Raw genomic sequence first — 13,065 nt, 5'->3', positions numbered from 1 at the left:
TTAATTTTCTAAATGTATAACAATAGAAAGCTCATTTTAAGGAAAATTCTATTAAAGTAAAAGAACTAATTAAACTTTTATATAGCGCAGTTTGTCTAATAATTGCAAAGCAATGCATTTGGTGTGAAATATGACTTGACTTGTTTTAACTTGTTTGAACCAGGGGATCAAACATCACTTTCCTGAAGGTATGTTTATTCAGTAGACCAATATTAATTGTATTTTTTATCAAATTATTTTAAATAGCATTACATGTATATGTTCTCTATTATCTAAAGTTAATATAATAGGAAATGATTTTGTTTTATTTTATTTTTTCTATTTACACAGTTCTCAAGTTAGGTCTAGACTATAAAAGTGTTTTTTAAATGACACATTTCATAAGTCATATCTAATTCTTATAATAAGTCTCTTGTTTAACTTAAACACCACAAATGATATTTGACTTAACTTCAGATGCAGCAGGAATTTCAAAAAATTCTAACTAGAAGAGTAAAAGAAGGCATGTTTCCATAACTTAAAAATTAAATTTAGAGGGCATGATTTCTGATATAAACTTTAGATAGTAAATTGTATCCATTTCCATGTTGGATAACAGATATGGTATTAAATACTTTCTTACACATAATAAATGAAAAATATGAAAGCACAAACATTCATAAGGAAGATACAGTTATTGTGAATTTATTCATCATATTCCATAGCTTTTAAAAGAAATCTCAAAAGTCCATGGATCTCTTTTCATTTCTGCTGTCTCCTCCCCTCCACCACGCCTGCGAACTCTAAACCTGCACACGGAGCTCTGGTCAGAAAACTGGGCTCCACTGCCTCCCGAGTTCTTGCTAGTGACACAGACCTAATAACCAGACTCATCTAGTTACACTTAGGCTGGCAGTTATTATTCCTGTAGCTGTCAACTGAGGGGTAATGTTTAAATCTATAGTCATTGACTTTGTCATTGGTTTGCCTTGAATACCCAGGAAAAACTTCCAAACACCTTCTCATGGAGTAAAACCAGTGAAATCCATGTAGTTGTTGCCAAATTAGTCATCCTCCTCTCTGCTACCTCTCCTCCTCTCCCCTCTGCTCTAGCATCTCACTGCACCGGACTACTTCTATAGCATAGATGTCCCCTCACCTCTAGTCTGGGTGTCTGCTTATTTCTCTTCCAGGCATACTCCTTTTTTGTCCTTCAAGTATCAACTTACAAGTCACCTTCACCAAAAAACTGACAATATTGACACAAAACTGGGATGTCCATCCTGTGTATCCCAACAGTGCCCCATTTTATATCTGTCATGGTACATATGACTCTGAGTAGAAATTGCTGGTTCCCCTGTCTTTTCAGTTTATAGTGTATGGCTGTTTAGGGGTGGAGTGTGTCATCTTCATCTTGTAACTCCTGTGCTTGTCAGACAACCTTAGCACATGGTTGTTGAAAAAATGAATGAAGGACGAGAAAACCAGAAGCTCTGAGACCCAGCCACAATAGCAATTCAGTGTGAAACCACGGACAAACTATATTTCTAGTATTCTTGTGTTGTGTATTGTCATTGTTTTTCTTCATCTTAACATTTATTTAAGATAAAGAATATAGTTCTTTCATTTTCTTGACAGATGGTGCTGATGTTAATTATAAATGCTATAGATTTTATTGTGCAAGACAGTTTTATTAGATTCAAATGAAGATTGCCTCAGAGCAAAACAAGAATATGCACAAATTATAAAGAAAAATTATATGTTATAAAAGAAATAGTAAAAATGTATTTACTGACTGTTTACATAACATTGTAATTGTTTACCATTAATCACAATGCATGTGAATTTTTTTCCTTTTTAAAAATATTTAATTTAGAAAATTAAATTTAACAGGGTGACATTGGTCACTATGAGTACATAGGATTCAGGTAAACATCTCTATAGCACTTGAACTGTTGATTTATGTTGTGTACCCATCACCCAAAGTCAAATCATTTTTCATCCCCATATATTGTTCCTCTTTACTAACTTCCCCCCACCTCCTCTTCCTATGACCCCTGCCCTGGTAACCACTTCACTTTTATCTATATTCATGAGTTTCAGTTTTATATCCCACTTATGTGTGAAATCATACAGTTCTTAGCTTTTTCTGATTTACTTATTTCACTTAGTATACTATTCTCAAGTTCCATCCATGTTGTCATAAATGGCAACATGCCATCATTTCTTATGGTTGAGTAGTCTTCCATTGTATATATGTACCACATCTTCTTTATCCAATCCTCTATTGAGGGACACCAGCAGTGAATGAGGGTTCTTTATTCTCCACAGCCTCTTCAACACTTGTTATTACCTGTCTTATTGATAATAGCTGATCTAACAGGTGTGAGATGGTATCTCATTGTAGTTTCCATTTGCATTTCTCCAATAGCTAGTAAAGATGAGACTCTTTTCATATATCTCTTGGCCATTTGTATGTCTTCTTGAGAGAATTGTCTGTTCAGGTCCTTTCCTTTTTTTTAATTGGATTGTTTGCTTGTTTGTTGCCGAGCTTTGTGAGCTCTTGATGTACTTTGAATATTAACCCCTTATTGGGGCTGTTTGCAAATATCATCTCCCATTTAGTAAGCTGCCTATTTGTTTTGTTGTCAGTTTTTTTGTTGTTGTTTTTTTTTTTTTTGCCATGCAAACACTTTTTAGTTTGATATAGTCCCATTCTTTTATTCTTTTATCATTGCCTTTACTTCTCTTGCTTTTGAGGTCAAATTTATAAATTGTTCTCTATGGCCATCATCCATGAGGTTAGCACCTATGCTTTCTTCTATGTTATTTATTATTTCATATCTTATATTTAGCTCTTTGATCCATTTTGAGTTAATTTTTCTTCAGGAGGATAAATTTTTGTGTAGTTAATTTTTATTATTTTGAATATGGCTTTTCAATTCTCACAGCACCATTAATTGAAGAGACGTTTGTTTTTCCATTGTGTGTTTTTGTCTCCTTTGTCAAAGATTATTTGTCCATATATATGCGGTTTTATTTCTGGGTTCTCAATTCTGTTCCGTTGGTCTGTATTTCTGCCAATAGCGTGCTGTTTTGATTATTGTGGCTCTATTATATAATTTGAAGTCAGGTAGTTTAATACCTTCAGCTTCATTTATTTCCTCAGGATTGCTTTGGCTATTTGGGGTTTTCTATGGTTCCACACAAACCTGGTGATTTTTTTTTTGTTCTATTTCTTTAAAAAAAAAGACATTGGTGTTTTGATGCAGATTGCAACAAATTTGTATATTGCTTCAGGTAATATGGCATTTTAACTATATTAATCTTTCCAATTGGTGAACATGAATATTTTACTATTTTATTGAATCTTTTTCAATTTCTTTTATTAGTACTTTGCAGTTTTCAGTATATAGATCCTTCACACCCTTTATTAAGTTTATTCTTAGGTATGTAATTGTTTTTGTTGCAATTGTAAAAGGAATTATTTCCTTGAGTTCATTTTCTGAAGTTCCATGATTGGTGTATAGAAAAGCAATAGACTTTTGTATATTGCTTTTGTGTCCTGTGACTTTACTGTATTAGCTTATTGTTTTTAATAGTTTTCCAGTATAGTCTTTGGGGGTTTTTTATATAGAAGATTATGTCATCTACAAAAAGTAATACCTTTACTTTTTCCCCCAATATAAATGCTTTTTATTTCTTTCCCTTGCCTGATTGTTCTGTCTCAAACTTCCAGCACTATGTTAAATAGGAATGGAGAGAGTAGGCAACCTTGTTCCTGATTTTAAAGAAAAAACTTTCTGTTTTACTATTTAGTATGGCATTAGCTGATGCTTTATCATACATAACCTTTATTATATTGAGGTTCTTCCCTTCTATACCCATTTCATTGATTGTTTTAAACATAAAGGGGTATTGTATCTTTATTGAATGTTTTTTTTTTTGCATCAATTGATATGCTTATATTGTTTGTTTTTTCTTTTGTTGATGTGGTATATTAAGTTATCTATTTCTGTATGTTGAACCATGCTTGTGCTCCTGGAAAGAATCCCATTTGACCATGATGAATCATTTTTTAATATGTTGTATTTGATTTTCTAGTGTTTTGTTTAGGATTTTTGCATTTGTATTTATTAGATGTACTGGTCTATAGTTTTCTTTATTGTATTGTCTTTGCCAAGTTTTGGTATAAGGGTTATATTGGCCACATAAAATGTGTTAAGGAATATTTCTTCTATTTTTTGAAAGACTTTGAGAAGGATAGGGACCAAATCTTTGTTTGGTAGTATTTACTAGTGTGGCAATCTGGTCCTAGACTTCTATTTTAAAAAAGTTTTTGTTAGATGTCTATATTTCCTTCCTGCTTATGGGTTGAATTAGGTTTTCCACTTTGTGACTCAGTCTAGAAAGAGAGTACAATTCTAGGAATTTATCCATTATTTCCAGGTTGTTGAATTTGGTGGCATACAATTTTTCATAGTATTCTACTATGATCTTTTGTATATCTGTGATATCTGTGGTAATTTCTTTCATTTCAAATTTTGTTTATGAGTCCTTTTTCTTTTTTTCTTAGTCTAGCAGGGGTTTGTCCATGTTATTGATCTTTTCAAACAAAAAGCTCATTGTTGTATTAACTTTTTCTATAGTTTTTTTGTTTTTTATTTCATTTATTTTTGCTCTAATTTTTATTATTTTTTTTCTTCTGACTTTGTGTTGCATTTGTTTTTGTTTTTTTCTAGTTCTTCAAGTTGTGATGTTAGGTTATTTACTTTGGATCTCTCTTTTATTGATACAAGCCTGTAATAATAGAAACTTCTCTCTTGTTACTGCTTTTGCTGAATCTCCAACTATTGATATATTGTGTTGTCATTTTGTTTGTATATATATTTTGATCTCTGCTTTTATTTCTCTTTTGACCCAGTCAGTTTTAGAAGTATGAACAACTGCCACATTTTTGCAGATTTCTTTACTTCTTTCTGCAGTTGAATTCTAATGTCAAAACCTTATGGTAAAAAATTATGCTTGGTATAATTTTAATCACCTAAATTTGTTGATGTTAGTTTTATGGCCCAGCATTTGGTCTATTTTTGAGAATGTTAAATGTATACTGGAGAAAAATGTATACTCTAAAGTGCTGGGATGAAAATGTCCTGTAAAAGTCTATTATGCCCATTTGGTCAAGTGTGTCTTTTAAGACCAATATTTCTTTATTGATTTTCTGTTTGGATGATTGATCTAGAGTCATCAGTGGTGTGTTGAGTCTTCAAGTATGATTGTGCTTTTGTCTGTTTCTATTTTCTGATCAGTTAGTAGATGTCTTATATATAAATATTTTGGTGCTCCCTGGTTCAGTGCAAATACTTTAAGAAGTGTTATATCTTCTTGATACACTGTTCCCTTTATCATTACAAAATGACTATCTTTGTCTCTGGTTACCTTTGTTGTCTTGAATTCAGCATTGTCAGATATGAGTATGGCTACAACTGCCTTTCTTTTTTTTGTATTTATTTAAAAATATTTTTTTAATTTTTAATTATATTTAATGGGCTGACATTAATCAATCAGGGTACATAGGTTCAGAGAAAACATCTCCAGGTTATTTTGACATTTGACTATGTTGCATACCCATCACCCAAAGTCATATAGTCTTCCCTCACCTTCTATCTGGTTTTCTTTGTGCCCTTCCTCTCTCCCCATGAACTTCATTCTCCTCCCCACTCCTGGTAACCACGACACTCTTGTCCATGACCCTGAGTCTCATTTTTATGTCACATCTATGTATGGAATCATATAGTTCTTAGTTTTTTCTGATTTATTTCACTCAGTATAATGTTATCAACGTCCATCCATGTTGTTGTAAATAATCGATGTCATCATTTCTTATGGCTGAGTAGTATTCTATAGTATATATGCACCACCTCTTCTTTATCCAATCATCTGTTGAAGGGTTTTTGGTTGTTTTCATGTCTTGGCCACTGTGAACAATGCTGCAATAAACATGGGGCTGCATGTGTCTTTATATACCAGTGTTTTTGAGTTATGGGAGTATATTCCCAGCAGAGGGATTGCTGAGTCATATCATAGCTCTATTTTTAACTTTTTGAGGAACCACCTTACTTTCTTCCATAGTGGTTGTACTACTTTACAATCCCACCAAGAGTGGATGAGGGTTCCTTTTTCTCCACAGTCTCTCCAACACTTGCTATTACCTTTTTCTTGATAATAACTAATCTAACAGATACAAGGTGGTATCTCATTGTAGTTTTGATTTGCATTTCTCTAATAGCTAATAAAAATGAGAGTCTTTTCATATATCTGTTGGCCATTTGTATTTCTTCCTGGGAGACGTGTCTGTTCATGTCCTCTTCCCATTTTTTTATTGGTTTGTTTGCTTGTTTGTTGTTGACTTTTATGAGTTCTTTGTATATTTTGGATATTAGGCCCTTATCTGTGCTGTTGTTTGAAAATATCATCTCCCAGTTAATTGGCTGTCTGTTTATTTTGTTGTCAGTTTCTTTTGCTGTGCAAAAACTTCTTAGTCTGATGTAATCCCATTATTTATCTTTGCCTTCACTTCTCTTGCCTTTAGAGTCAAAATCATAAAGTGCTCTTTGTAACCAAGGTCCATGAGTTTAGTACCTATGTTTTCTTTTATATAATTTATTGTTTCAGGTTTTATATTTAGATCTTTGATCCATTTTAAATTAATTTTAGTACAAAGCCACAAACTGTAGTCGAGTTTCATTCTTTTGCATGTGGCTTTCCAGATTTCCCAGCACCAATTGTTGAAGAGGTTTTCTTTTCTTCATTGTGTGTTGTTGGCCCCTTTATCAAAAATTATTTGACCATATACATGTGGTTTTATTTCTGGACTTTCTATTATGTTCCATTGGTCTGAGTGTCTATTTTCCTGCGAATACCATGCTGGTTTTTTTTTTTCTTGTATGTTTCTGAAGTTGGAAACGGGGAGGTAGTCAGACAGATTCCTGCATGCACCCCACTGGGATCCACCCAGCATGCTCACCAGGGGGCAATGCTCTGCCCATCTAGGGCATTGCTCTGTTGCGACCAGAGCCATTTTAGCGCCTGAGGCAGAGGCCACGGAGCCATCCTCAGCGCCCAGGCCAACTTTGCTCCAATGGAGCTTCGGCTGCAGGAGGGGAAGAGAGAGACAGAGAGGAAGGAGAGGGGGAGGGGTGGAGAAGCAGATGGGTGCTTCTCCTGTGTGCCCTGGCTAAAACTCAAACCTGGAACTCCTGCAAGCCAGGCCGATGCCCTACCACTGAGCCAACTGGCCAGGGCCAATACCATGCTGTTTTAATTATTGTGGCTCTATAATATAATTTGAAGTCAGGTACTGTAATGCCCCCATTTTCATTCTTTTTTTCTTAGAATTGCTCTGGCTATTCGAGGTTTTTAATAGTTCCATATAAACCTGTTGATTTTTTGTTCCATTTCATTTTTTTTTTGTATTTTTCTGAAGCTGGAAACAGGGAGGCAGTCAGACAGACTCCCACATGCGCCTGACCGGGATCCACCCATCACGCCCACCAGGGGACAATGATCTGCCCATCTGGGGCATTGCTCTGTTGTGACCAGAGGCAGTCTAGTGCCTGAGGCAGAGGCCATGGAGCCATCCCCAGCGCCCGGGCCATCATTTGCTCCAGTGGAGGCTTGGCTGTGGGAGGGAAAGAGAGAGACAGAGAGGAAGGAGAGGGGGAGGGGTGGAGAAGCAGACGGGCGCTTCTCTTGTGTGCCCTGGCTGGGAATCAAATCCGGGACTTCAGCACGCCAGGCCGACGCTCTACCACCAAGCCAACCAGCCAGGGCCTGTTCCATTTCTTTAAAAAATGACATTGGAATTTTGATGGGAATTGCATTAAATTTGTATGTTGCTTTGGGTAATATAGTCATTTTTTTTTTGTATTTTTCTGAAGCTGGAAATGGGGAGAGACAGTCAGACAGACTCCCGCATACGCCAGACCGGGATCCACCCGGCACGCCCACCAGGGGCAACGCTCTGCCCTCTTGGGCATCACTCTGTCATGACCAGAGCCACTCTAACACCTGGGGCAGAGGCCAAGGAGCCATCCCCAGCGCCCGGGCCATCTTTGCTCCAATGGAGCCTTGGCTGCGGGAGGGGAAGAGAGAGACAGAGAGGAAGGAGGGGGGCAGGGTGGAGAAGCAAATGGGTGCTTCTCCTATGTGCCCTGGCCGGGAATCGAACCCAGGTCCCCCACACGTCAAGCCGACGCTCTACCGCTGAGCCAACCGGCCAGGGCCAATAGTCATTTTTAATATATTTATTCTTCTAATCCAAGAACAAGGAATATTTTTTCATTTCATTATATCTTTTTCAATTTCCTTTAACAATGCTTTGTAATTTTCAGTATATAGGTCCTTTACATTCTTTGTTATGTTTATTTCTCAGTATTTTATTTTTTTTGTTGCAACCATGAAGGGGATTGTTTTTTGAGCTCATTTTCTGATGTTTCATTGTTGGCATATAGGAAGGCAATGGACTTTTATATATTAATTTTGAACCATGCGACCTTACTGTATTGGTTTATTGTTTCTAGTAGTCTTTTTGTGGAGTCTTTGGAGTTTTTGATGCACAGTATCATATCATCTGCAAAAAGTGAAAACTTTACTTCTTCTTTCCCAATATGAATGCCTTATATTTCTTTCTCTTGTTTGATTGCTCTGGCTAGAACTTCAAGCACTATGTTGAATAAGAGTGAAGAGAGTGGACAACCTTATCTTGTTCCTGATTTTTGGGGAAAAGTCCTTAGTTTTATGACATTTAATATGATGTTAGCTGATGGTTATTATAGATGGCCTTTATTATGTTGAGATGTTTTCCTTCTAAACCCATTTTGTTAAGTGTTTTAAACATAAAATGATGTTGTATAGTATGAATGCCTTTTCTGCATCTATTGATAAGATCATATGGTTTTTGGTTTTTGTTTTGTTGATATGGTTTATTATGTTAGCCATTTTATGTATTTGAACCATCCTTGTGATTCTGGGATTAATCCCACTTGATTATAATGAATTATTTTTTTAGTGTGTTGTTATATTCGATTTGCTATTATTTTGTTTAGTACTTTAGCATCTGTATTCATTAGAGACATTGGTCTGTAGTTTTCTTTTTCTGTGTTATTTTTGCCAGGTTTTGGTATAAGGGTTATGTTGGCCTCATAAAATGGGTTTGACAATATTGCTTCTTCTATATTTTGCAAGAATAGGAACCAAGTCTTCTTTGAATGTTTTGATAGAATTTACAAGTATAGCCGTCTGGGCCTGGACTTTTATTTTTTGGAAGGTTTTTAATAGTTGTTTCTATATCCTCCCTGCTTATGAGTCTGTTTAGGTTTTCTGCTTCTTGATGACTCAGTCTAGGAAGATTGTATTGTTCTAGGAATTTATCCATTTCTTCTATATTGTTAAATTTGGTGACATATAGTTTTTCATAGTATTCTACAATAATTCTTTGTATATCTTTGATATCTGTGGTGATCTCTCCTCTTTCATTTTGTATTTTGTTTATATGAACCTTTTTCTTTTTACCTTGGTGAGTCTTTCCAAGGATTTTTCAATTTTGTTGAACATTTCAAAGAACCAGCTTCTTGTTTTATAAATTTTTTCTATAGTTTTTCTGTTCTCTATTTTGTTTACTTCTGCTGTGATTTTTACTATTTTATTTCTTCTGCTGATTTTGGGTTGTGTTTGTTCTTCTTTTTCTAGTTCCTTAAGATGTGGAGTTAAATGGTTTACTTGTGGTCTCTTTTATTTGTTCATATAGGCCTGGAGTGATATGAACTTTTCTCTTATTACTGCTTTTGTTGCATCCCAGAGATTCTGATACATTGTATTGTTATTTTTGTTTGCCTGTATGTATCTTTTGATCTCTGAGCTCATTTCTTCTTTGACCCACTCATTTTTAAAAGCATGTTGTTTAGTTTCCACATTTTTGTGGGTTTTTTTTCCTCTTTTTTGTAGTTGAATTCTATTTTCAAGGCTTTATGATCATAAAATATGCTTGGTATAATTTCAATCTTTCTGAATTTGTTGATCTTATTTTTGTGGCCCAACATATGGTCAATTTCTAAGAATGTTCCAGGTACCCTGGAGATAAATGTATACTCTGGCACTTTGGAATGAAATGTCCTGTAGATGTTTTTTATATTCAATTGCTCTAGTGTTTCATTTAAGGCCAATATTTCTTTATTGATTTTCTGTTTGGATGAATGATCTAGAGCTGTCAGCGGTGTATTGAAGTCTCCAAGTATGATTGTCATTTTGTTGGTTTTTGTTTTTAGGTTCGTCAGTAGCTGTCTTATATATTTTTGTGCTCTTTGGTTTTCTGCATATATATTAAGAAGTGTTATGTCTTCTGAGTTCAATGTCCCCTTTATCATTATGAAATGACTGTTTTTGTCTCTGATTACCTTTGCAGTTTTGTAGTCAGCATTGTTAGATATGAGTATACTACACCTGCATTTTTTTGGATGTTATTTGCTTGGAGTATTGTTTTTCCACCTTTCACTTTGAATTTGTTTTTATTTCTGTAGCTTAGATGTGTTTCTTATTGGCAGCTTACTGTTGGATTTTTAAAAATCTATTCTGCTGCTCTGTGTCTTTTTATTGGTGAGTTCAATCCATTTATGTTTAGTGTAATTATTAACATTTGAGAGTGTGCTATTTCCATTTTATATATTGCTTTCTGTTAGTTTTGTGTCTTGTTTGGTTCTTCTCTTTTATTTTTCTATCATTTGTTTTTGTTTAGTTGTAATCCATACCTCTTTTCTCTTACTTCTTTTTTCAAGCCATGTACTTTTGCCATGGTTTTTTCAGGGGTGTTTACCAATAAGTAATGGAGTGCATACATATCATGCTCATTGTAGTACATTATCTCATGAGTGCTTCTGCACTCCATCCTTTTTTGTGACTGTTAATCTTTGTCCTCTCCCTTTTTTTTTTTTCTTTGTCACAGATTAATCTTGTTTTTTATTGCAATCTTGATGGAGCTTTTACTTCTAGTTTTGTTTTGTTTTGTTCTTTGTGTCTGGTCTGAAAACCTCCTTTAGTATTTCCTGAAGTGTGGGTTTTTTGGTGATAAATTCTCTCATCTTTTCTGTATCTGTGAATATTTTTACTTCTCTTTCATATTTGAAAGATAGCTTTGATGTGTATAGTATTCTTGGCTGGAAGTTCCTCTCTTTCAGAACTCTAAATATTGGGATCCACTCTCTTCTATCTTATAGAGTTTCTGCTGAGAAATATGTTGATAACCTAATGGGCCTTTCTTTATATGTTGTATTCTTCTTTTCCCTGTCTACCTTGAAATTTTTTCTTTTTCATTGGTTTGTGCCAATTTCATATGATGTGCCTTGGAGTAGGTTTGTTAGGGTTAAGATAACTCAGTGTTCTGTTTCCTTCTTGAATTCGAGGTTTTAGTTCTTCCACAGACTTGGGAAGTTCTTGTCTATTATTTGTTTGAATATGTTATTCATTCCATTTTCTCTCTCTTCTCCTTCTGTTATACCCATTATTTTTATGTTACTTTTCTGATGGAGTCAGACAATTTCTGCAGGGTTACCTTATTTTTTTAATTCATGAGTCTCTCCTGTTCTCACTTTAGCACCGCTAGTTGCCTGTCTTCTATGTCACTAATTCTCTCCTCTTTCTGGCCTGTTCTATTGGCTAAGCTTGTTACCTCATTTTTCAGTTTATGAATTGAGTTTTTTATCTCTGTTTGATTTGTTTACATCATTTCAATTTTTTTGGTGAATTATTCTTTCTGTTCATTGAATTGTTTTTTGACCTTCCTAAATTGCCTTTCTGTGTTTTCTTTTATATCCCTGAGTATTTTTAGGGCTTTAATTTTAAATTCTCTGTCATTTAACTCCAAGGTTTCCAAGCAATTAAAATTTTTTTTTATAAATTTTTCCTCATTTACCTGAGTCACATCACTGTCTCTTGTATCTGCGATATTCGATTTTTTTTTCTTTAATGGCATTTGAGAATGGTATTGTTAATAACACTAATAATTATTAGTAAAAATATTTTTTTAAAGAAAATATAGTGAAAAACTGAAAATTCTGTTGTGCTAAGTGGAACAAAAATACATAGAACTGAGGGTCAGGGTTGGCGGGAGTGACAAAGAGGCAAAAAAAACGAGGTGAGAACCCACTATATACCACAGGGAAGAAATTTGGATCAAGAATAAAATAATTTGTTTGTAAATGATGGTTAAAGGAGATAAATAGTGTAAGAGAAAAAAAGAAAAAGAGAAAAAAGAAAAGAAATACAATGAAAAATAAAAATTCTATTGTGTTAAGTGGCACAAAAACTGTAGAATGGAAAGCCAGAGTTGGAGGAAATTTTAAAGAGATAAAAAATGAAGTAAAAAAGCACACAAAATGCCAAAAGAAAAAATTTGAATCCAGAATAAAATAATTTGTGGGTGAGATTTAAATGAGAGAAAAAGTGAAAGAGAAACGAAAAAACAAAAAGAGAGAGAGAGAAATAATTGAGCTAAGTTTTTTGGAATGTAACACTCATAGAAAAAAAAGAATGGAGACTGTAACACCTATGGGTAATAACGTTCAAAATGAAAAGAAAAAGAATAAAATGGAAAGAGGATAAAGTGACCAAGGTGGAAGCAAAAAAAGAAAAAATACAAGAAAAATAATGTATGTATGATTTTTTCATACATTGCTGGATCCAGTTTGCTAATATTTTGTTGAGAACTTTGGCATCTAAATTCATCAGTAATACTGGCCTATAGTTTTCTTTCTTGGTATTGTCTTTGCCTGGTTTTGGAATCAGAATTTTGCTCTCCTTATAAAAGGAGCTTGGAAGTTTTCCCTCTTCTTGAATTTTTTGAAATAGCTTGAGAAGAATAGGTATTAGTTCTCCTTTGAATATTTGGTAGAATTCTCCTATGCAGCCATCTGGCCCAGGGCTTTTGTTTTTGGTAGTTTTTTGATACCTGTTTTGATCTCATTTGTTGTAATGGTTCTGTTTAGGTTTTCTGATTCTTCCAGATTGATTTTTCAAAGATTATATGTTTCAAGG

Source organism: Saccopteryx bilineata, chromosome 5, assembly GCF_036850765.1.
Source record: "Saccopteryx bilineata isolate mSacBil1 chromosome 5, mSacBil1_pri_phased_curated, whole genome shotgun sequence".
NCBI classification, from domain to species: domain Eukaryota; kingdom Metazoa; phylum Chordata; class Mammalia; order Chiroptera; family Emballonuridae; genus Saccopteryx; species Saccopteryx bilineata.
Note: the sequence above shows the minus strand (reverse complement) of the source record.